Source organism: Leucoraja erinacea, chromosome 8, assembly GCF_028641065.1.
Source record: "Leucoraja erinacea ecotype New England chromosome 8, Leri_hhj_1, whole genome shotgun sequence".
NCBI classification, from domain to species: Eukaryota; Metazoa; Chordata; class Chondrichthyes; order Rajiformes; family Rajidae; genus Leucoraja; species Leucoraja erinaceus.
Window position 1 is genome coordinate 2534796 of NC_073384.1, and position 26132 is coordinate 2560927.

General features: G+C 45.1%; 2 protein-coding genes across 5 annotated transcripts in view; one reads left to right on the plus strand and one right to left on the minus strand.

Moving 5' to 3' along the window:
* The window catches only part of mdh1ab (malate dehydrogenase 1Ab, NAD (soluble)), a 259183-nt gene that overhangs the window by 15258 nt on the left and 217793 nt on the right, over positions 1-26132 (minus strand). The gene's annotated exons all lie outside the window — the stretch shown is intronic.
* The window catches only part of wdpcp (WD repeat containing planar cell polarity effector), a 136533-nt gene continuing 110661 nt past the window's right edge, over positions 261-26132 (plus strand). For 2 of the 4 annotated variants that reach the window (XM_055638872.1, XM_055638876.1), the window contains exon 1: positions 261-585. The gene's annotated coding sequence lies outside the window, so the exon portion shown is untranslated. Of the gene's footprint in view, positions 785-26132 lie in introns of all 4 variants that reach the window. The other 2 variants (XM_055638873.1, XM_055638874.1) reach the window with 2 other exon arrangements.

A 26132-nucleotide genomic window follows, 5' to 3' on the forward strand; every position in this document is an offset into this window, starting at 1 on the left:
ACTATCCGGTTACCAAGCCGCGCAGGAAAACATCAACAAATTGTCAGTGGTGGAAGAATTGATATTTGTTTCTGAAATGGCGGTTGATTGTGTTAAATTCCCCCCGTTGGCTTTTTTTCAAGGACGCACTTGTTTTTGTTTTTTATGGCGGATGGATCGATATCCCCCGGGCAGGGAGTGAGAAGCGGCGCTGGCGGTGCACTGCCTGTCCGGGGGAAGTGCCCATCCGCCGCGGCCGGAAGTGACGCCGGCTGGCTGGCTGGCTGGCTGGCTGGCGGGCGTTGCCAGGAGACGGCGGCCTGCGGTGAGGAGACAGATGTGTTGTGTCCCCCGCACAATTAAAGCATGGAATAGTCTTCACCCTACCATAGTTACCCAACCAGACGCAACTACATTTAAGGTAGCTCTTCTTCTCTTTGCTTAAGTCCACCCTCTGCCACCTCCACTTTAAATTGCTTTTGGAATATTTTGGAGGACCAGAAGCCAAGAAGAAGAAGATGATGAAGATGCGGGGCCTGCAGTGAGGAGCGGGGAGAGGAACGAAGACAACCCAGCGCACCAGCAACGCCTCTCAGCTCCACTCCTGTAAATATAACCGCAGAAAGTGTGATGAGCATGTGGGGATGATTGCGGGAAGCTTTCTGTACAGTAACATTAGCAACACTGGTCTGTGTGTGTGTGTGGCTGTTCAGCTCACGTTATATCTGCAGGGGCAGGGCTGTAGGATCTCGACAAATGTTCCATTGCATGTGCTCGTGGATTTACAATCTGGGTTTAACAAAAGGTAACAATTGTTATACATACCAAAGTAGAGATTATGTATTGAGACAAAAAGAGTAACTCAGCGGGACAGGCAGCATATCTGGAGAGAAGGAATGGGTGACGTTTCGGGTCGAGACCCTTCTTCAGACATCCTTCTCTCCAGAGATGCTGCCTGTCCCGCTGTTTAATCCAGCTTTTTGTGTCTATCTCTGGTTCAAACCAGCATCTGCAGTTCATTCCTACACATTTTGTCTGCTCCACTGCGAAATGTCCTCGAGGTATGTCTACATTGAAGAAGTTCTCCTTTTCTCTCCCACAAGAGTTCTGCAACGCCGTCTCTCACTGCTCCCCTTCTGTGACACCTTCCACCTCTATATGTCCCTCTCCCGACAACAGTCTGAAGAAGGGTCTCGACCCGAAACGTCACCCATTCCTTCTCTCCAGAGATGCTGCCTGTCCTGCTGAGTTATTCCAGCATTTTGTGTCTATATTCGGTTTAAAGCAGCACCTGCAGTTCCTTCCTACATTATAAATGATGTATGTTAGAAACATAGAAAATAGGTGCAGGAGTAGGCTATTCGGCCCTTCGAGCCTGCACCGCCATTAAATATGATCATGGCTGATCATCCAACTCGGTATCCTGTACCTGCCTTCTCTCTATACCCCATGATTCCTTTAGCCACAAGGGCCACATCTAACCCTCTTAAATATAGCCAATGAACTGGCCTCAACTACCTGCTGTGGCAGAGAATTCCAGATATTCACCACTCTCTGTGTGAAAAATGTTTTTCTCATCTCAGTCCTAAAAGATTTCCCACTTATCCTTAAACTGTGACCCCTTGTTCTGGACTTCCCCAACATCGGGAACAATCTTCCTGAATCTAGCCTGTCTAACCCGTTAAGAATTTTGTAAGTTTCTATAAGATCCCCCCTCAATCTTCTAAATTCTAGCGAATACAAGTGGAGTCTATCCAGTCTTTCGTCATATGAAAGTCCTGACATCCCAGGAATCAGTCTGGTGAACCTTCTCTGTACTCCCTCTATGGCAAGAATGTCCTTCCTCAGATTAGATATGCCATTTATTGTCACTATACATGTACAGTGAAACTGAAAGCTGCTCGTACTCAGTGCATACATACAATTTAGCACAAAAAACAAGAAACAGAAAAAACAAAAAACAGAAGGGAGATGGGGGGGGGGGGGGGGAATAGGTGCACAAATTCTGCGGGGCTACATACATATATACATATATACAGATGGAAGTCCGTGTTGGGCGGTGTAGTCAGTGCATGTGTGAATTTGAATTTATAGTAGATATAATTCTCGGAAAGCAACTATTCCTGAGTCTGTTTGTCCTGGATTTGATGCACCTATAGCGCCTTCCAGAGGGCAGCAGGTCGAACAGTCCAAACGCAGGATGGGAGCTGTCTTTGATGATCTTCTTTGCCCTGCTAAGGCAGCGGGAGGTGTAGATGTCCATCAGGGAGGGGAGAGGGCAGCCAATGATCCTCTGCGCTGTCCTGGTTACCCTCTGAAGCCTCTCCCTGTCTGCCATGGTGCAGCTGCCATACCATGCTGTAATGCAGTATGTCAGCAGGCTCTCGATGGACGAGCGGTAGAAGGTTAGAGTCCAGGTTGTGCTTCCTGAGGACCCTCAGGAAGTGCAGCCGCTGCTGAGCCTTCTTGATGACCGCTGTCGTGTTGTCCGTCCAGGAGATGTCAGCAGCGATATGGACGCCGAGAAACCGGAAGGTGTTGACCCTCTCCACACACTCGCCGTTGATGTGTAGGGGGGCTAAGTCGGTGCTGTGCCTCCTGAAGTCGACAATGAGCTCTTTTGTTTTCCTGGTGTTCAGAGCCAGATTGTTTTCTGAGCACCAGGTTGTCAACTTCAGGACTTCCTCTCTGTAGGCTGCCTCGTCTCCCTTCGAAATAAGTCCGACCACAGTAGTGTCGTCAGCAAATTTGACGATGCGGTTGTTGTTGTGGGCCGGACTACAGTCATAGGTGTAGAGACAGTATAAGAGGGGGCTTAGCACACAGCCCTGTGGGGAACCGGTACTCAACCTGCGAGTGGAGGAGAGGTGGGGGCCGAGTCTCACAGTCTGGGGCCGGTTGGTGAGGAAATCCTTTATCCAGGCACATGTGACAGTGGGGAGGCCGAGAGTGACCAGTTTACCAATGAGAATGTCCGGAATGATTGTATTAAAGGCTGAACTAAAATCCACAAAGAGCATCCGGACGTAGCTCTGCCCCTGCTCCAGATGGCTCAGCACAGAGTGGAGAGCTACGGTGATGGCGTCTTCTGTGGATCTGTTTTGGCGATAGGCGAATTGGTGGGGGTCGAGGTCTGGTGGTAGATAGTCCTTGATGTGCTGGAGGACCAACCTCTCGAAGCACTTCGTGATTACCGGAGTGAGGGCCACAGGACGGTAGTCATTAAGGCTGGTGATGGTAAACTTCTTCGGCACAGGGACGATTGTGGCTGATTTTAGGCAGGACGGAATAACTGCCTGGGCCAGGGAGAGGTTGAAAATTCTGGTGAAGATGGCAGTGAGCTGGTGGGCGCACGCTTTGAGCACCTTACCAGGGACTCCATCTGGGCCGGTAGCCTTCTTGGGGTTCACTGCCAGGAGCACCCGTCTGACATCGTGTTCCCTGACAGTGAGTGGAGTAGTACAGGAGCTAGGTGTGGGTGGAAACACGGCTGTAGCAGGTGAGTGCTGCTGTTGTGTTGTTTCAAAGCGGGAGAAGAAGCAATTTAGCTTTTCTGCCAGCGGCGCACTCAGGTCTTCTGACTTTGTGGCACAGCCTCTGTAGTTGGTAATGTCTTGTATGCCCCGCCATACCTCCCGTGTATTATTGCTGGACAAGTGGGACTCTATGCTCCTCTTATGGTCCGCCTTGGCTTTTTTAATACCACTTTTCAGATCGGCTCGAGCAGCCCTGTACAGAGCTCTGTCACCTGACCTGAAGGCAGCATCGCGGGCTCTGAGGAGTGTGCGGACCTGGCTGGACATCCAGGGTTTCTGGTTTGGGAAAACCCGATTAGGAGACCAAAACTGTACGCAATACTCCAGGTGTGGTCTCACCAAGCCCCTGTACAACTGCAGTGGAACCTCCCTGCTCCTATACTCAAATCCTTTTGTTATGAATGCTAACATACCATTTGCTTTCTTCACTGCCTGCTGCACCAGCATGCCTACTTTCAATGACTGGTGTATCATGACACACAGGTCTCGTTGCATCTCCCCTTTTCCTAATCGGCCACCATTCAGATAAAAGTCTACTTTCCTGTTTTTGCCACCATAGATAACCTCACATTTATCCACATTATTCTGCATCTGCCATGCATTTGCCCACTCACCCAGCCTATCCAAGTCACCTTGCAGCCTCCTAGCATCCTCCTCACAGCTAACACTGCCCCCCAGCTTCGTGTCATCCGCAAACTTGGAGATGTTGCATTCAATTCCCTCGTCCAAATCATTAATATATATTGTAAATAGCTGGGGGCCCAGCACTGAGCCTTGCGGTACCCCACTAGTCACTGCCTGCCATTCTGAAAAGGACCCGTTTACTCCTACTCTTTGCTTCCTGTCTGCCAGCCAGTTCTCTATCCACCAATACTGAACCCCCAATACCGTGTGCTTTAATTTTATATGCTAATCTCTTATGTGGAACCTTGTCGAAAGCCTTCTGAAAGTCCAGATATAACACATCCACTGGTTCTCCCTTATCCACTCTACTAGTTACATCTTCGGAAAAATTCTATCAGATTCGTCAGACATGATTTACCTTTCATAAATGCTGGAGTAACTAGTAACTGGCTTGAAGTTGAAAGACACTTCTTACTGCAAATGCTGGCTTGGGTGCATTGGCTTGAAATTGAAAGGCACTACTTACTGCAAATGGTGGCATGAAGTTGAAAGGCACTACTTACTGCAAATGGTGGCTTGGGTGCTTTGTTTGAAATTGAAAGGCACTACTTACTGCAAATGATGGCTTGGGGGATTTGGCTTGAAGTTGAAAGGCACTTCTTACTGCAAATGGTGGCTTGGGAGCTTTGGCTTGAAGTTTAAAAAAAACCATTCTCTCTGCTGCACCTGCTGGAGGGAGGGGGAGGGACTATAAAACCAGGAAGTGGTGCGCCTCCCTCAGTCTCTGCAAGATGGATGAAGCCAAGGGTCACGGCTCTGTGCTCTGAATAACACTGAACAAATGTCTACACAACTGTGAGTACCCTTAATGTGGTTTGAAAATCTAAACATGGTTTGTTTGAAGTAAAAAGGCACTGCCTGCAAATGGTTGTTTGGGTGCTTTGGCTTGAAGTTGAAAGGAACTACTTACTGCAAATGGTGGCTTGGGAGCATTGGTTTAAAGTTAAAAGGCACTACTGCAAATGCACTTCCTGTTTGCACTGTATATTGATTTAAGATAAAATGCTACGACTTACGGCTGTGATTTTTGGCCATCTTACTCAGTCCCCCCTCCGCTGAGCAGGTGCAGAGAATTCTTCCCATCAATTAAAAATAAAAGTGTTATTAGTGTTTTAAAAATGTTGAGAATCTCTCTCCTGTCAATCACGCCCTGAAAGCCACACCTTTTCCGGTAGGAGGGGGAGGGGTTATAGTTATAAAACCCGGAAGTGTGGGTGTGGCTCAGTCTCTGGATGATGGGGGAGGGAGAGGTCATGATTCTGTCTGAGCTGTGAATCAACTGAACACACTGAATGTCTGCTGAACTGTGAGTTTGGTGTTTTGTGTGGTTTTATGGTGGTTTCACCCTGCATGAAATGGTATGAAGCTGCATTTGAATTTGGTGGCCTTCGACCCTGCTTGAAGTGGAATTAAACTGCACTTGAATTTGGCGGCCTTGCATCCTGCTTGAAGTGGTATGAAACTGCACTGAATTTGGTGGCCTTGCACACTGCTGAAAGTGGTATGAAACTACAGTTGAATTCGGTGGCCTTGCACCCTGCTTGAAGTGGTTGGAAACTGCACTTGAATTCGGTGGCCTTGCACCCTGCTCATAGTGGTAAGAAACTACACTTGAATTTGGTGGCCTTGCACCCGGCTTGAAATGGTAGGAACATGGATTTGAATTTGGTGGCCTTGCACACTGCTTGAAATGGAATTTCAAGGAATAGTCATGAGTCAACTGCCAGCCCACCAGACGTGAGTTAGCTGCCAGCAGATCAGGTTTGAGGGACTGAGCTGCCACCCCAAGAACCCATACCAGCACTCCAGAAAGCCCCCCCCACTGGCCACCAATATTGGAATTGGTGGAGAGGTGGAATATTGCATTGGGGACCAGCCCTCCCGTGTTTACATGGGACGCAACAGGTCCCACTTAGTGTAGTAATCTTATATGTTTCAATAAGATCCGCTCTCATCCTTATAAATTCCAGTGAATGCAAGGCCAGTTGCTCCATTCTATCATCATATGACAGTCCCGCCATCCCGGGTATTAACTTTGTGAACCTACGCTACACTCACCCAATAGCAAGAATGTCCTTCAAATTAGTAGACCAAAACCGCACACAATACTTCAGGTGTGGTCTCACCAGGGCCCCGTACAACTGCAGAAGGACCTCTTTGCTCCTATACTCAACTCCTCTTGTTATGAAGGCCAACATGCCATTCGCTTTCTTCACTGTCTGCTTAGCTGCATTCTTACTTTCAGTGACTGATGCACAAGGACACCCAGATCTCGTTGTACTTCCCCTTTTCCTAACCTGGCACCATTCAGATAATAATCTGCCTTGCTGTTCTTGCCACCAAAGTGGATAACCTCACATGTATCCACATGAGACTGCATCTGCCCACTCAACCAACCTGCCAAGTAATTCTGCTTCCTCATAGCATCCTCTTCACAGCTCACACTGCCACCCAGCTTCGTGTCATCTGCAAATTTGCTAATGTTGCTTTTAATTCCATCATCTAAATCATTAATATATATTGTAAATAGCTGTGATCCCAGCACCGAGCCTTGCGGTACCCCACTAGTCACTGCCTGCCATTCTGAAAGGGACCCGTTAATCCCTACTCTTTGTTCCCTGTCTGCCAACCAATTTCCATGTCAGTATTCCTACCTGCAATACCATGTGCTCTAATCTGCGGTGTGAGACCTTATTAAATGCTTTCTGAAAGTCCAGGTACACTACATCCACTGACTCTCCCTTGTCCATTTTACTAGTTACATCCTCAAAAAATTCCAGAAGATTTGTTAAGCATGATTTCCCCTTCATAAATCCATGCTGACTTGGACCAATCATGTTACTGCTATCCAAATGTGCGGCTATTACATCTTTGATAATCGACTCCAGCAGCTTCCCCACCGCCGATGTCAGGCTAACTGGTCTATAATTCCCTGCTTTCTCTCTCCCTCCTTTCTTAAAAAGTGGGATAACATTAGCTACCCTCCAATCCACGGGAACTGATCCAGAATCTATAGAACATTGGAAAATAATCACCAATGCATCCACGATTTCTAGAGTACCCTGTGATGCAGACCATCAGGCCCAGGAGATTTATCAGCCTTCAGTCCATTCAGTCTACCCCACACCATTTTCTGACTAATGTGAATTTCCTTCAGTTCCTCCGTCAACCTAGGTCCTCTGGCCCCTAGTACATCTGGGAGATTGTTAGTGTCCTCCTTAGTGAAGACAGATCCAAAGTACCTGTTCAACTCATCTGCTATTTCCTCGTTCCCAATAATAAATTCACCTTTTTCTGTCTTCAAGGGACCCACATTTGTTTTAACTATTTTTTTTCTTCTTCACATACCTAAAGAAGCTTTTACTATCCTTTATATTCTTGGCTAGCTAACCTTCATACTTCATCTTTTCTCCCCGTATTGCCTTTTTGGTTACCATCTGTTGATCTTTAAAAGTTCCCCAATCCTCTGACTTCCCGCTCATCTTTGCTATGTTATACGTCTTCTCATTTATTTTTACACTATCCTTGACTTCCCTTGTCAGCCACGGTCGCCTCTTACTCTCCTTAGAATCTTTCTTCCTCTTTGGAGAAGGCAGTGGAGGCCAATTCACTGGATATATTCAAGAGAGAGTTAGATTTAGCTCTTAGGACTAACGGAAACAAGGGATATGGGGGAAAAAGCAGGAACAGGGTACTGATTCTGGATGATCAGCCATGATCATATTGAATGGCAGTGCTGGCTTGAATGCTCCTACTTTCTATGTTTCTATGACCAACTGAGTTATTCCTGCACTTTGTGTCTTTTTGAGTGGATATGAGTCAGAAACACTCTTGCATTATTTGGAATATTAATTTTCAAGGAAGCCTTGAGAACATCTTTGAATCATGTATTTTATCCATCTGATGATTTAATCTTGTTGTTTTGGAAAAGTGTATTAAATGGCTGAAGTAATATTCTTTTCATTTCAAATATCCAAATGGACATACACTTTTTTTAGCTTGTGATGAACCTTCCCAAGTGCAAATGTTAAAGTGCAAAGTATAAATTCTACTGTATCTAGCAATATCCATTTGTGTTGTTGATAAAGCACGAGTAGTTCAAAATAATTAAAATGGTAGATGTGTACAGTATTGTGTGGGGAGGAACTGCAGATGCGTTTTGGGTCAAGACCTTTTTCTGCAGAGATGCTGCTGACCCACTAAGTTACTCCAGCCTTTTGTGTGTCTTTGATGTACAATATTATTGTTCTTAATAACTTTTGCAGCTTATTTTTGTCTGCGTTTCCTACTCGTGGAGGTTTATATAACAAAAACTAGGAATACTAATCACAGTTATGACCTTGTACTTATTACACCTTTGGAAATGAATTAGTTTATACCGCTACCTTGGCATGTTACAAATAATTGTCACGTCGCTCTGATATCATGTGTTTAGTTCATATGACAGAGAACAAATTTCTACATGGATTTTTTTCAAATCTTCTCGCTCGACTGAATGCTTGAACGTGTGTTGTGGAGAAACATTACTGACAGACTTTTTGTATTGCATTGTCTTGAAAATATATCTACCCATGTATTTTTCATTAGCTAATTAGAGGGTCATTACATCCATGTTTGAAAACTGCTGCAGCTAGAATTTCTTCTCTTTTAAAGAATAAGACCTTTGGGAACGGATACAATACTACTATTATTGACGGCGTTTTAAATTTTCTTTGGTATCTGTGCATAAAGAAAATATAATGAGGCAAAATTATTTCTTTCCACTTTAATATTTCAAGTTTAGACATGTTTCACTGGGGTACTGTAGCTAAGTATTGAGAACTGGACAGAGTTGCAGATAATTGGTCAGATCCTGCCATGACAGCAAGCAAGTTTAAGTATAAAATATGATTTTTTTTGTTGTTAATTGTTAGCCTCTGCAGTAGTGGCCATGAAAGTACTGGGTGAGACTCAAATCCCACTAGTTCACTAATTTCCTTGAGGGAAGGTAAGCTCCTGCCCCAGCCTATATGTGACTCCCTACCTGCCAAAGCGGTTAAGTCACAGCTACTTCCTCATTCAGGTGTTGAAAACTAACACTGCTGTGGTCAGTGATTAGACAGTTAAAAGACACTTGGACGGGTTCACGGATAAGAAAGGTTTCGAGGGATATGGAGCAAACGTGGGCATGAGAGCTGGGGTGAGGGGCTAGTGAGGTAAGCTTGGACGAGAGGGTCCATGTGAGCTGGGATGAGGAGCTAGGTGAGCTGGGGCGTGAGGGGCCAGGTGAGCTGGAGCGAGAGGGTCAGGTGAGCCAAGGTGTGAGGGGCCAGGTGAGCTGGAGCGAGAGGGTCAGGTGAGCCAAGGTGTGAGGGGCCAGGTGTAAGGGGCCAGGTGAGCTGGGGTGTGAGGGGCCAGGTGAGCTGGGGTGTAAGGGGCCAGGTGGGGTGTAAGGGGCCAGGTGAGCTGGGGTGTAAGGGGCCAGTGAGCTGGGGTGTAAGGGGCCAGGTGAGCTGGGGTGTGAGGGGCCAGGTGAGCTGGGGTGTAAGGGGTCAGGTGAGCTGGGGTGTAAGGGGTCAGTGAGCTGGGGTGTAAGGGGCCAGGTGAGCTGGGGTGTAAGGGGCCAGGTGAGCTGGGGTGTAAGGGTCAGGTGAGCTGGGGTGTGAGGGGCCAGTGAGCTGGGGTGTAAGGGGTCAGGTGAGCTGGGGTGTAAGGGATCAGTGAGCTGGGGTGTAAGGGGCCAGTGAGCTGGGGTGTAAGGGGGTCAGTGAGCTGGGGTGTAAGGGGTCAGGTGAGCTGGGGTGTAAGGGGCCAGGTGAGCTGGGGTGTGAGGGGCCAGTGAGCTGGGGTGTGAGGGCCAGGTGAGCTGGGGTGTAAGGGGTCAGTGAGCTGGGGGTGTGAGGGGCCAGTGAGCTGGGGTGTGAGGGGCCAGGTGAGCTGGGGTGTGTGGGGCCAGGTGAGCTGGGGGGTGTGAGGGGCCAGGTGAGCTGGGGTGTAAGGGGCCAGGTGAGCTGGGGTGTAAGGGGCCAGTGAGCTGGGGTGTGAGGGGCCAGTGAGCTGGGGTGTAAGGGGCCAGGTGAGCTGGGGTGTAAGGGGTCAGTGAGCTGGGGTGTGAGGGGCCAGTGAGTGGGGTGTGAGGGGCCAGTGAGCTGGGGTGTAAGGGGCCAGGTGAGCTGGGGTGTGAGGGGCCAGGTGAGCTGGGGTGTAAGGGGGTCAGTGAGCTGGGGTGTAAGGGGCCAGGTGAGCTGGGGTGTGAGGGGCCAGGTGAGCTGGGGTGTAAGGGGCCAGGTGAGCTGGGGTGTAAGGGGTCAGTGAGCTGGGGTGTAAGGGGCCAGGTGAGCTGGGGTGTAAGGGGCCAGGTGAGCTGGGGTGTAAGGGGTCAGTGAGCTGGGGTGTAAGGGGCCAGGTGGGCTGGGGTGTGAGGGGTCAGTTAGCTGGGGTGTGAGGAGCCAGGTGAGCTGGGGTGTAAGGGGCCAGGTGAGCTGGGGTGTGAGGGGTCAGTGAACTGGGGTGTGAGGAGCCAGGTGAGCTGGGGTGTAAGGAGCCAGGTGAGCTGGGGTGTGAGGGGCCAGTGAGCTGGGGTGTAAGGAGCCAGGTGAGCTGGGATGAGGAGCCAGGTGAGCTGGGGTGTGAGGGGTCAGGTGAGCTGGGGTGTAAGGGGTCAGGTGAGCTGGGGTGTAAGGGGTCAGTGAGCTGGGGTGTGAGGGGTCAGGTGAGCTGGGGTGTAAGGGTCAGTGAGCTGGGGTGTGTGAGGGGCCAGGTGAGCTGGGGTGTGAGGGGCCAGGTGAGCTGGGGTGTAAGGGGCCAGGTGAGCTGGGGTGTAAGGGGCCAGGTGAGCTGGGGTGTAAGGGGCCAGGTGAGCTGGGGTGTGAGGGGCCAGGGAGCTGGGGTGTGAGGAGCCCGGTGAGCTGGGGTGTAAGGGGCCAGGTGAGCTGGGGTGTGAGGGGTCAGTGAGCTGGGGTGTGAGGGGCCAGGTGAGCTGGGGTGTGAGGGGCCAGGTGAGCTGGGGTGTAAGGGGTCAGCGAGCTGGGGTGTGAGGGGCCAGGTGAGCTGGGGTGGGAGGGGTCCGGTGAGCTGGGGTGTAAGGGGCCAGGTGAGCTGGGGTGTAAGGGGCCAGGTGAGCTGGGGTGTAAGGGGCCAGGTAGCTTGCCAGGTAGCTTGCCTCTGCATTGTGCAAGTAAATATGTTCCTTTTTCAATCCTGATAATCATTTTCAAGTCACTCAACAATTCAACTGGACATTTCCCACGAATCATCCTTACAGTCTTGAATCAAAGTACATGTGGAGAATGCATGGCATGGTATCTCTCCTTGCACAAATCTTGCTATTTGTGGGCAACTGTGAATGAATTGAGTAATTTGTTGCTCTGTGCACAGAAACGTGTCACTAGCATGCCATGGTTTAAACAAAACGCTGAATGATCCAGTGGAGAGCAGTTTTAGTAGATTTCCCTCTCTCTGTTTTCTCCTTGTCTCTGTCTGTGCCCTCACTTTCTATAAAGATGGGTCTTTCTAACTATCAAACCTGCCTGTGCATGCTACAATATGGGTTTCTGGATGCCTTTTAAGATTTATGAAACAAACAGTTTTAAGTTCAATCGCAAGTTCACTGTAATTTGTGTGACTTGTAATTATTCTCTACAAAAGCACAAACATTCAGATTGAGTATTTCATCTGGAAGGAACAAACAACAATGGACATGTACATGGACAAGGCTGCTGTGGGTACAGTATGTAATCAATACTGCCTGTGGTATTTGAAGTGGGGGTCCAATTCAATTTCTTTCTCTCTGTGACATCATTCCTTTTACTTCAACAGTTTGTTTTTGTAACAAAGAACGCTCAAAGTCAATGTAGCTGAACAAAGCTTTTGAAATTTATCCACCATCTTCTATCAACATTGTCTTTTTGAAAATAAATGGGACTTGGAGAACATTTAAGTATTTATTCAAATTGTATGGCACTGTATGTTGTTTAGAGGTTGTCTGAATCACGAACAGCAAGTATTCAGCCAGTGAAACTGAGGGGTGGACCAGATGATTGCTTGTGCATGCTGAAGCACCGAGCACCGGGCTGGCTGATCAGTTTAGAGGGCACCTGTCTGTTCACTCCACCATTGGGTGGCATGAAAGGGCCTAGCTCTGTTGCTTTTAACTGGATTGTCACTTGGCTACAAAGTCATGTCAGATTTCACTCTGGATCTGAGACAACACTGATTTCTGTGGAGACTATAGGAGAAAGATTTGGGAAACAAAAAGCAACTGAAGTTTTTGTTTTACTTTGTTTCAAATTTGTTGTGCGTTTTTGTCATTTTTCTAAATTTAGTTTTTGTTACTTAGGGTCAGAGCACAGCACGGAAACATGCTCTGCAGCACATTGACTCCATGCTGACCATCGAGAACCCATTTGTACTATATCCATTTACTACCAGTATTTGCTCTGTATACCTTCTTCACCACCTTTTCTATCTCTGCTGCCACATTCAGGGATCGAAGATACTCAAAATGCTGGAGTAACTCAGCGAGTAACTCGGTCTGAAGAAGGGTTTTGACCCGAAATGTCGCCCATTCCTTCTCTTCAGAGATGCTACCTGTCCTGCTGAGTTATTCCATCGTTTTGTTTCTATCTTCAGTGTAAACCAGCTTCTGCAGTTCCTTCCTACACTTTAAGGATTTTTGGATTAATACAGTAAGCTCCATCTGCTCCTTAATATTCCCACAGGCTCTGCCATCCGTTGTGTATGGCATTCCCATATTAGGATGGCTAAAGTGTACACATCAGCATTAGATTTGACATGCTGCTGTCCTGTCCATTTTACCAACAGAAATTTATTAATTTCAATTGCACTAGCTTTTGAATGGCTCCATTTCAGATTTGTGAAAACCTAATTTAAATTTTGAGACAAAAGTCCTGTTGCTGGCTGTCAGGGACATCTTGGGTCAAGCCGATGTTGCACTCCAGTCCATAAGACTACTGAGAGATCCACTCCACACTCCCAACGTCTGGCCCAGAATAGATTCAGGCACAGGGGACTCGGCCAGCAAAATAGGACCCATGGTATACAATACCCCTACTCAAACTGGAGCATCTACTCTCAACTAACAGATCACAGCTCTGAATAACACAATCAAGGGCTAACACAAGTTCTTGATAAACTTTCATTTTTTTTAAAACATTTTAATTCTTGAAGGGATATTGTTGTTTTATTGTATTGTATTATATGTATGACTGCTGCAATTTCGTTCAGACTAAGTCTGAATGACAATAAAAGGCTATCTATCTATCTATATTTATGCAACATTGTTAAATTGTCTTTGGTAAAGATCAGGTGCGTGGGAGAAAAATACTGTTGAAGTGAACTCAACAGGATGCTTCACCCTGCATGTTATTTCACAGCACTTAGTCAAGCAAGCCATGTTCAAGTCAAGTCAAGTCACTTTTATTTCTATAGCACATTTAAAAAAACAACTCGTTAACCAAAGTGCTTTACATTGGTGCAGGTACTAACGTTATACAAACAGTGGTACATAGATCAACAATAAATACATACATACAGCCCTCCCTCAGAGGTCCTCAAGAAAGGCTTGAGAGTAAAAATAAGTTTTAAGCCTCAACTTAAAAGAGTCGATGGAGGGGGCAGTTCTGATGGGAAGAGGGGATGCTGTTCCATAACCCAGGAGCTGCAACCGCAAAAGCATGGTCGCCCCTGAGCTTGTGCCTAGACCGCGGGATGTTCAGTAACCCCAAGTCGGCCGATCTGAGGGACCTGGAGGTGGTGTGGTGGGTAAGTAGATTTTTGATGTAGGTGGGGGCAAGCCCGTTAAGGACTTTGTAAACATAAAGAAGGAGCTTGAAATTTATTCGGAACCACACAGAGAGGCAGTGGAGAGAGGCCAGAATCGGTGAGATGTGGTCCCTTTTTCGGGTGCTCGCCAGGCGTCTCGCTGCGGCGTTTTGTACCAGTTGCAGGTGGGACAGGGAAGATTGGCTGATGCAAGATGCTGAAAAACATATGTATGCTGCAGTTATTTCACAAAAGCTCTGTGCTTCGGGAATTTATTTTGGTCTAGCAATGAGTCAGGAAAAATGTTGATTTTTTGACGAGATCTTCACTTGTAGTTTTCAAATATTTGACTACTATACAAAAATTAAATAACTGCAGCTGCAGGAAATCTGAAATAATCAGATTGATATAGATGAAGTACATATGTGGAGTAAGAAACAGTGTTAATGTTTCCGGCTCATCTTGACTTTTTTGCTTGATCGCACAGCAAATTGATTTGATCAATCTAAGTTTTCGTTTTGCAGAACACATTCATTCATCACATTCATTTTTATACTTTTATTACCTCACATATAAAACAGTTAGAAGTGAAACAGTTGCACAAACAGTAAAACTAGGCACAGAATGAACTAATATCAGAAACTGTTGTAAAATGTTCAGAAGTTAGGCAGTGTCTATGGAGAGAGAGACAGTGAATGGGACCCATTCTTTGGAAAATGAATCGAAACATCACACACGTGACCGGATATCATCACAAAGTGATACATTAAAACATTCTAGTAAGAGATGAATCTTATTCATTGCTATTGTTCTACCTACAGAACGATAATACATGCCTCCTAAAGATATGAACATTCTAGCAAAAAAAATTGTACCACCTTACTCACCATTGGCCTGTGGTTGTTTGTATCAAGTTTCGTTCAGATTGATGTTATATTTCACAAGTCATCACATTTTTAAGTTTACTAAATCCACTCACTTTAGCACTGTCCTCCACCCGACATCTACAACAATATTGCCGTCGTAGAATAGTCGTGGTCCTGGCAGCAAGTGATTGAACAGGAGAGGGAGGGGCCGGGGGGAAGTGGAATTGGAAGTGCTGGCGGAGGCAGGGGAAGGGCAATTGGAATTATTTTTAAAGTCCACTGCTGAGGGAGTCGGGGGAGTGGTGGAATCTTACGTTGGGGAACGGGTTGCGTTGGGGGACCAGGCCTCCTGTTGGGACTATGGGTGAGTGGTGGAATATTGCGTTGGGGGAACGGGTGAGTTGTGGAATATTGCGTTGGGGGAACGGGGCCTAACGTGTCCCACTTGGTCGAGTAACATATAAAATTTCACTTGGTAAACTGAAAAAATATGAATCATATATACAGTACAAAACAATGTCCATGTAATGCTTTCAGAATTAGAAGAGATGTATTCCACAATATTTTAATCTTTTTGGTCACGCACAATACAATACAGTTTATTTGTAACATTGCACATAAGTGCAAGTGAAATGAATATGTCAGCAGCGATACAATTATAAAGAACACACACAAAAACACAATAAAAATGTAATATAAACATCCACCACAGCATTCATCACTGTGGTGGAAGGCACAGAACTTGGCCAGTCCTCCTCCATTCCACGTGGCTAAGAATGGGCCATTGACACTTCTTCAGAACAGAACCGTTCTGAATAATGGTCATTGATCTGAGATGTTGGGTCTGTTTCACTCTCCACATATGCTGCCTGACCTGCTGAGCATTTACAAATTAAATAAATTGTTGTCCTGATGAAGTAGGATTACAGAGCAGCAGATAACTGTACCATTGTTTTTGCAAGCTGTCCTTTCCCATTTTAAAGTTGTACACACAATCTTTGCTTTTATATCATTCTCTGAATTGACTTTTACTTTTATTTAAATAGAAAGGCATATGGCAAATTCATTCTTTGCCTACAGTTCAGTAAAAATCCTGCACACAGTCAGACTTAAGTGCAAGTGTAGGAATAGCAGATCACACTGTATATGAGTCATTTCAGTTCCATTTTGTATGATTCCAGTCCAAAGTTGTTAAAAATTAATCTTAACTTTGTTGTCCTGGCGTGGCACTGGGTTGGAGGTAAGTTGAGCTGCTGGTTGGAGGAAGAGAATGTTTTGGGGTTTGGGCTGATGAACTAGAAAGTGTAAAACTGTGTGGGTGCACTTATAATCACAACTCAATGAGTTCATCACGATTCCTTAATATTGCAGATATAGGAATTTATAACAGAAAAAAATAACAGCAAAAAATGCTCCCATCACCACCAGGAGCAAGTTGACATTTGGTACTTTGGATTTTTAACATCTTGTCCTGTGTATTTGGAAACATATGGAGGCACTGAAAGAATGTTTTGGTTTTGAAAAAGATGCAGAATTTGACCAGAATGATGCCTGGAATGAGGGTATCAGCTACAAGGAGAGGTTGGACACACATGTACTGTTGAAGAGGGCCCTGTCAGAAGTGTATAAATATCACCGGTCATTTGGACTGGACCAGCCACATGAGCACCAATGCATCTTCTTCCTAAAAAGACTTAGGAAGTTCGGCAAATCCCCAACAACCCTCCACCCGAAACGTCACCCAATTCCTTCTCTCCAGAAATGCTGCCTGTCCTACTGAGTTACTCTGGCATTTTGTGTCTACCTTCGATTTAAACCAGCATCGGCAGTTCTTTCTTACACAACCCTCACCAACTTCTACAGTGGTGCCGTGGAAAGCATTTTATCGAGAATAATAATAATAACTAGACTAAGCGGGACCCGTTGGGTCCCATGTTCACACGGGAGGGCTGGTCCCCCGACGCAATATTTCACCTCTCCACCAATTCCAATATTGGTGGCCAGTAGGGGGGCTTTCTGGAGTGCTGGTATGGGTTCTTAGGGTGGCAGCTCAATCCCTCAAGCCTGATCTGCTGGCAGCTCACTCGCGGCTGGTAGGCTGGCAGTTGACTCATGACTATTCCTTGAAATTCCTTTTCAAGCAGGGTGCAAGGCCACCAAATTCAAATCCATGTTCCTACCATTTCAAGCAGGGTGCAAGGCCACCAAATTCAAGTGCAATTTCTTACCACATTGAGCAGAGTGCAAGGCCACCAAATTCAAATTCATGTTCCTACCATTTCAAGCAGGGTGCAAGGCCACCAATTTCATGTGCAATTTCTTACCACATTGAGCAGGGTGCAAGGCCACCAAATTCAAGTGCAGTTTCCTACCACTTCAAGCAGGGTGCAAGGCCACCGAATTCAAGTGCAGTTTCCTACCACTTCAAGCAGGGTGCAAGGCCACCAAATTCAAGTGCAGTTTCCAACCACATCAAGCTGGATCCAAGGCCACCAAATTCAAGTGCAGTTTCATACCACTTTCAGCAGGATGCAATGCCACCAAATTCAAGTGCAGTTTCATTCCACTTCAAGCAGGATGCAAGGCCGCCAAATTCAAGTGCAGCTTCATTCCACTTCAAGCAGGGTGAAACCACCATAAAACCACACAACACACCAAACTCACACTTCAGTAGACATTCAGTGTGTTCAGTTGATTCACAGCTCAGACAGAGTCGTGACCTCTCCCTCCCCCATCATGCAGAGACTGAGCCACACCCACCATTCTGGGTTTTATAACCCTTCCCCCGCCCGCCCAACCGGAAAAGGTGTGGCTTTCATGGAGTGATTGACAGGAGAGAGATTCTCAACATTTAAAAAAAAACTAATAACACTTTTATTTTTCATTGATGGGAAGAATTCTCTGCACCTGCTCAGCGGAGGGGGACTGAGTAAGATGGCCAAAAATTACAGCCGTAAGTGGTAACGTTTTATCTAAAATCAATATACAGTGCAAACAGGAAGTAAGTGTATTTGCTGTAGTGCCTTTTAACTTCAAGCCAAAGCACCCAAGCCACCATTTGCAGTAAGTAGTGCCTTTCAACTTCAAGCCTATGCTCCCAAGCCACCATTTGCAGTAAGTAATGCCTTTCAACTTCAAACCAAAGCTCCCAAGCCACCACTTGCAGGAAGTAGTGCCTTTCAACTTCATGCCACCATTTGCAGTGCCTTTCAACTTAATGCCAAAGCACCCAAGCTACAATTTGCAGCAACTGACTTTGGTGCCTTCCCACACAATGGGGAACTTTGATTCTGCTGTGTGGGGATGTTTTATGTTAAATTCTATAGTGTGTTGGGTCCTTTATTTTTATTTTTATTGTATGGCTGGGGGAATTTCATTTCACTGTGCCATTTGGCACATGTGACAATTAAATCTATCTTGAATCTTGAAGTAGTGCCTTTCAACTTAAAGCCAAAGCACCCAAGCCACCATTTGCAGTAAGTAGTACCTGTCAACCTCATGCCACCATTTGCAGTAAGTAGTGCCTTTCAACTTCAAGCCTAAGCAACCAAGCCACCATTTGCAGTAAGTAGTGCCTTTCAACTTCATGCCACCATTTGCAGTAAGTGGTGTCTTTCAACTTCAAGCCACGCCCAAGCCACCATTTACAGTAAGTAGTGCCTTTCAACTTCAAGCCAAAGCTCCCAAGCCACCATTTGCAATAAGTAGTGCCTTTCAACTTCAAGCCAATGCACTCACGCCCCCATTTGCAGTAAGTATAGCCTTTTAACTTCAAGCCATTGCACCCACGCCACCATTTGCAGTAAGTAGTGCCTTTCACCTTCAAGCCACACCCAAGCCATCATTTGCAGGAAGTAGTGCCTCTCAACTTCAAGTCAAAGCTCCCAAGCCACCATTTTCAGTAAGTAGTGCCTTTCAACTTCAAGCCAAAGCAACCAAGCTACCATTTGTAGTAATAGTGTCTTTCAACGTCATGCTACCATTTGCAGTAAGTAGTGCCTTTCAATTTCAAGCCACACCTACCACCATTTGCAGTAAGAAGTGCCTTTCAACTTCAAGCCAAAGCTCCCAAGCCACCATTTGCAGTAAGTAGTACATTTCAATTTCAAGCCAAAGCACCATTTGCAGGCAGTGCCTTTTTACTTCAAACAACCCATATTTTCATTTTCAAACCACATTAAGGGGACTCACAGTTATGTAGACATTTATTCAGTGTTATTCAGAGAGACGTGACCCTTGGCTTCATCCATATTGAAGAGACTGAGTGAGGCACACCACTTCCTGGTTTTATAGTCCCTCTCCCTCCCTCCAGCAGGGGCAGCAGAGAGAATGGTGAATTTTTTAAAAACATTAATATCTCTCTGATTTGTCATCGTTGGGAAAAATCCTCTGCTCCTTTAAGGCGGACGGGGGGCTCTGAGCGAGGTGGCCATAAATGACGGCCGTAGGTGGCGGCGTTCTGTCGGAAATCGCAGCACAGTGGGCCAAAAGCGGTCAAGATCAGAGTTTTAGTAATATAGATAAATACTTTATTGATCCCCTCAGGGAAATTCATAGAAGGTATAGTATTACGTTGGGAGGGGCAAAGTTTAACGGAGATGTGCGGGGTAAGTTTATTTTTTACACGGAGGGTGGTGGGTGCCTGGAACCAGCTGCCAGGGGTGGTAGTGGAGGCACATACAATAGTGGTAATGAAGAGACTTTGGTATAGGCACATGGTTATGCAGGGAAGTGAGGGATCTGGATTATGTGATGGTAAAAAAAAGTTGGTTTTAGCATCCTCTTCAGCACAGACATTGTGGGCTGAAGGATCTGTTTCTGTGCTGTGTATTCTAAGAGATTGCAGATGTTACAATCTTGAGCAAAATTCCCAGCAGATTATTTTTTAGCTAAAATATATTAACCTTTATGTCCCCTCAAATATGTTCGTTGAAAACTTGATGAAACAAGTTGACTTATCAATGACAGCTCTGTGAAGTAGTACTAAGTGAACATTTGCTTAATTTGCTGAAATCATGTTCCCTTTATAAACATGAGGCTGTTCTAATGCTTTGCAACAAATGCATGTTGCTGAAATGATTAATCACCAGATCTAATAATAATATCAAGGTCATCCCAAGAGGGAAAGGTTCAAACAATATTAACTGACAGCACAACAACTTTATTTTGTTTTAATAATAACTTTGATTTGTAGTTTTCATAGGACTTCAACACGTACACAAAATTCTTCAGTTGATTTTTAAGTGTCCTCGCTCGAAATATGACACTTAAATATTTTTTCTTTTAACTCTTGTTGCTGAAATTTCATCTTTTTCACCTTGTTCTTGCATTTCTCGTTTGTCCCTCAGGGTTCCTTCTATCATTCATCGTGAACTTTTCAACTTTTCACAGCCGACCTGACCTTTGTTATGTGGAGCCTGTATCCTATTAAGCTTAACTTTTCCCGTCCAGCTTGTTTTGACTGTTCTTGCAGGGTATTGCGTTTGCCCGCAGTATCAGTTGTACACTTGAGTGTTGGACTTCACTAATGTTGTCAGTGATTGACATACTGTACACATGATGCTTGCCATTTTTGTGAATAATGTTCACTTAAATTCATTGATCTAGATGTTCGTAATCCTGTCTTTTTTTTCTGCTTGTCACTGGGTGTCTTTCAAATAGTGTATCCATAACAACTTTAGAAGTCCTTATTAAATTTAGATCTTTGACAAATACAACTTCTCCCGGGGTTAATTTTTGTGCTTTATGGAGCGTCACACTTTTCTTTTACACATTATTACTGGCTGCTTTCATGTCATTTTGGTATTTTAATTAACATACATACTTTTTAAAAACATTTATTTTCCCTTGCGATAAGTTCAATTCCAATAATTTAACCATTGTTTCCTCATTAAAAAGTAAAAGATCTGGTATTTTGAAGCAAGTTGTTCTAAGTGCAGATTAACAGTATGTTTGATTTTAAGATAGGGATTGACTCTCTTCCTCTGTCTTTAACAGATGCTCTAGCTGGACAAGACCCTATACCTCAAAATATGTAATCTCCTTATCGTAATGAACAATTGCTTTTACTGAAGGCTTAATAAATTAGTTTTAAAATAGCTTGTTGTGGCTGAACATGGATAGAACATTACAAGTGATGGTTAATTTTATTTTTATTTTACAACCTACAGAAGTTTGAAGTGTTGGGTAAAGTGTGTCTATTTAAAGTGTGTCTATTTTTCAGGATTATTATAGAAACATCCAGTAAAGCTAATTTTTAACCGATTAATCTAACTTTAACGTGATTGTGTGCAGCCTATGGAGCAATTTCCATGCATATGGAAGATGTCAATTGAGATAAGGGATTTAGAATTGGAAATCGAATCTTTAAGAAATAAAAATCTTTCAGTTGTGCAACTTGTCTATATTTATGATGGTGGCTATTATAGTTGTGGCTGAGGAGTACAGTGTTAACGCTGACAAAGAAAGGAGCAGTACACCAGGGAGAGCAACTGTTCCAAGTTGAAGGCTGCATCAGCCTTAAATTCATTCAAGACCATGAATGGCCCTTGTCATCTCCCACCTTCTTAAGTTCCATCCTCACATTGAAGTAATCTCTTCTTTCCTATGTTTAGTATTTGCATTGTATATTCTTTAAGCACTTGTAACATGTCTCCGATGCTGCAAAGCTATCGTCACTCAATCTTGTCCTTAATGTGACCTGTGCCTTTCATCATACTTTTGTTTCTCAAATGTCGATTACCGACGAATGCTTTTTGGGCCACTTCCTCGGCTTTGTTACGAGCTATCCTGCCATGCCCACCATTTCTTCCACTATCCCACCATCTATTTATGGAAAATCATTCATTAATTAAATCTCGGACTATCAGGCTTCCTCTTGGTTTGGTTTATTGTCTGTAAAAAAAAAAAAAACAGTTGCTGCCATTGTGAAGTTTCTTAGTTGATATATATAAGTTCTGTCATATGCCTTCATTGTCTTAAATATTACTCTATATTCCAGAGTATTTTCCCATTTTCTTATTGCAAATTAGAAAGCCATTAGCCTCAACATGCCTGATCTACATCAAATTGGCCTGTCTTGCCATTATAACTGTTCAAGATAAATGCCCACTATTCCAAAGGTCTTTCTGGAGAACAAGCAGGGCATGGCTCATTTCTACACAGCACAACTAATACTCATTTTTCCTTTGTGATGATATTCTACAATGCTGATGCTGCATGAGATCTTTGTCTCTAACAATGGGACTAACTACACTTCCATTTCTTTCCCCACTTCTCGGCTCCTTGCAACATAAGAATAGAGACGACTCCACGTTTATTGTTTTCTATATTAGCAGCTATATATTGATTTACACAGATTAGTATTAAAATTTGATGTTCCCCACAGATACATCTCCTGGGGTTAATTTATGTGCCCTAAGGAGCATCATGCTCTTTTTATCTTCTTTACTGGCCATTTTGGTGTAATTTTGGTCTTTTAAAATAACTTCTTTAAAAACATCAATGAGGGTACTTTTGATAATTCGGTCATTGTTTCATCAAGGCTAAAAGTTCACACTTGCACAAAATGTAAACATTTCTCGTGATTCTTCTGGTCATTGCTGCAAGAAGGGTAGGTGATGTGATATTAACCTTGGTAAATCATGAAGGTCCCAGCTGTAGTAGTGTGGAGAGTTAGTGAGCAGCTGTGAGCAGTCACTCACATAGAGTATCTCATTTACCCTACTTTCTGTAGCTTGTTCAGCTCTGGTCATTGGAGATCTCCAACGGTGACGTTGCTTGGGGACTTGCAGTGCAAATGCTAATTAATGTCAAAGCACATCGCTGCGTTTTTCCTCTTGTTCAGGATAATTAAAACCTTATACCCTTTATCAAGGTATCCAGTTCTTCAGTCGGAAAACAAACTTACAGCCTATTTAATCTGTTTGTTATGGATGAAACTGGGATGCACACAGGGTGGTGCCGTACAATGGCAGCCTCGCCAACAGTCTGTCTCGTCCTTTTCTTCTTTTGTTGTTTTTAGTCTGTTGTTAAATGTATGTTTTAGTGTATCTTTAGTTTTGTATTATGAGGTGGGGGGGGGGGGGACTTTTTAATCTGTTTCCTCGACGGAGATACGACTTTTTCCGTATTGTATCTCCGCCCGCACTGCAGCCTAACATCGTGGAGCTAGCGGTCCCTCGGTCCCCACAATGGCTATGCCAGACATGATGCCAAGATCATCACTTCTGTACCTACACAGGTACCTGGTCATGTCCTCTACTTCAAGGGGGGAAAAGGAAGTAAAGAATAAGCAAACAGAGCCATCATTGGAGATTTCCAATGACCAGAGCTATCACAGATGGGTGCCTGAAAGTGGGAAAGTGAAGTTGCCTGAAGTTGTGGAATGCCCAGACAGAAGACGAGGTGCTATCCCCAAGTTGTGTGGGCCTCATTGCCATAGTGCAGCTGGCCACAGACCAAGAGGGAGTGCAAGAAAGAGTTAAAGTGGCAGGAAATGGGTAGCTCAGAATCAAAATGCTGAAAGGGATTGTATATCCTTGGTAAAGATGAGCCTGTTGGGATCATTCTACTTTCAAAGAGATTCCACCCTCAGAGATTCCACCCTCACCCTCGGGCTCGATCATGCTGAGCACCGGCTCCCCTCAAGGCTGTGTGCTCAGCTCGCTGTTGTTCACACTGCTCACACATGACTGTGCTGCCAGATTCAGGGACAACAGGATTATTAAATTTGCAGATGACACCACAGTGGTGGGACTCATCAGTGGAGAGGATGAAACAATGTACAGGGAGGAAGTGAAACAACTAGTGGACTGTTGGGGCAACAACAACTTAGAATTAAACGTCGACAAAACCAAGGAGATGATTGGCGACTTCATGAGGCCGCCGCAGCCCAAACACACACCCCTCAACACCAGTGGCACCACGGTGGAGAGAGTGGAGAACATAAAGTTCCTCGGAGTGCAAATCACAGACAGTCTCACCTGGTCCAGGAACAACACTGGGATTGTCAAACGGGCCCATCAGCGACTGCACTACCTGAGGAAACTCAAACAGGCCTCACTCCCCACGAACACCCTCGGGACTCTTTACAGGAGCACGGTGGAGTCTGTACTCACGTACTGCATAAACACGTGGTACTCCAACTGTAACTGCTCAGACAGGAAGGCCCTGCAGAGGGTAGTGAGGGGAGCAGAGAGGATCATTGGGGTCTCCCTACCCTCGGTACAAGAACTGTTCCAGAGCCGCTGCCTGAAAAAAGCACTGAGAATAGCAAAGGACACACTGCACCCCCTCCACACACACCTGGATCCCCTGCCATCAGGCAAGAGATACCGTAGCATCAAAGCCCGGACTACCAGACTGCTAAACAGCTTCCTGCCACAGGCTGTGAGGGTGCTAAACAGTCACTCCACCTGATTCTGCTGCTTTTTTGCACTGACAATTTAATAACAACTCTGGATCTGGCCACCTAATTCAGCTGCCCTGGACAATTTATGACTGTTTTTACTTGTATTTTAATGTTGCTGTTTTTTAACCTGCACTTTTTAACTATTCGTATTGTTTTTATCAGGGATGGATTGTTTTTATTTATTTATGTGTGAAATGTTTAAGTTTTATGTGCGATGCTCCGGTATTCCCTGGGAAACATCTTCTCATTTTGCACTGTACAACTGTTGCTTTACAAGATGACAATAAAGGTTGATTGATTGATTGCCTTCCCCTCTCTTTCCCTTTCAGCATTTCACAGGGACTGTTTCCTTTCCCACTCCCTGTTCCAATCTTTCCTTCACACCAACCACCCTCCTTTGCAACACGTCCTTTCAGCTCTTCCACTTTTTATGAAAGGAGGGAGAGAGAAAACAGGGAATTGTAGTTAGTTATAGACATCGGTAGTGGGGAAGATGCTTGAGTCGATTATTAAAGATGTAACAGCAGTGCATTTTGAAAGCAGTGACAGGATCGGTCAAAGTCAGCATGGATTTATGAAAGGGAAATCATGCTTGACTAATCGCCTGGAATTCTTTGAGGATGTAACAAGTAGAATGGGTAAGGGAGAGCTAGTGGATGTGGTGTATCTGGACTTTCAAAAAGCCTTTGACAAGGTCCCGCACAAGGGATTACTGCGCAAAATTAGAGCACTTGGTATTGGGCGTAGGGTATTGACATGGATCGAGAACTAGTTGGCAGACAGGAAGCAAAGAGTAGGAATAGAAACATAGAAAATAGGTGCAGGAGTAGGCCATTCGGGCCCTTCGAGCCTGCACCGCCATTCAATATGATCATGGCTGATCATCCAACTCCGTATCCTGTACCTGTCTTTTCTCCATACTCCCTGATCCCTTTAGCCACAAGGGCCACATCTAATTCCCTCTTAAATATAGCCAATCAACTGGCCTCAACTACCTTCTGTGGCAGAGAATTCAAGAGATTCACCACTCTCTGGTGAAAAATGTTTTCCTCATCTCGGGCCTAAAAGATTTCCCCCTTATCCTTAAACTGTGACCCCTTGTTCTGGACTTCCCCAACATCGGGAACAATCTTCCTGCATCTAGCCTGTCCAACCCCTTAAGAATTTTGTAAGTTTCTATAAGATCCCCCCTCAATCTTCTAAATTCTAGCGAATACAAGCCGAGTCTATCCAGTTTTTCTTCATATGAAAGTCCTGACATCCCAGGAATCAGTCTGGTGAACCTTCTCTGTACTCCCTCTATGGCAAGAATGTCTTTCCTCAGATTAGGAGACCAAAACTATACGCAATACTCCAGGTGTGGTCTCACCAAGACCCTGTACAACTGCAGTAGAACCTCCCTGCTCCTATACTCAAATCCTTTTGCTATGAATGCTAACATACCATTCGCTTTCTTCACTGCCTGCTGCACCTGCATGCCTACTTTTAATGACTGGTGTACACCCAGGTCTCTCCTTTTCCTAATCGGCCACAATTCAGATAATAGTCTACTTTCCTGTTTTTGCCGCCAAAGTGGATAACCTCACATTTATCCACATTATACTGCATCTGCCATGCATTTACCCACTCATCCAGCCTATCCAAGTCACCTTGTAGCCTCCTAGCATCCTCCTCACAGCTAACACTGCCCCCCAGCATCGTGTCATCCGCAAACCTGGAGATGTTGCATTCAATTCCCTTGTCCAAATCATTAATATATATGGTAAATAGCTGGGGTCCCAGCACTGAGCCTTGTGGTACCCCACTAGTCACTGCCTGCCATTGTGAAAAGGACCCAGTTTACTCCTACTCTTTGCTTCCTGTCTGCTAGCCAGTTCTCTATCCACATCAATA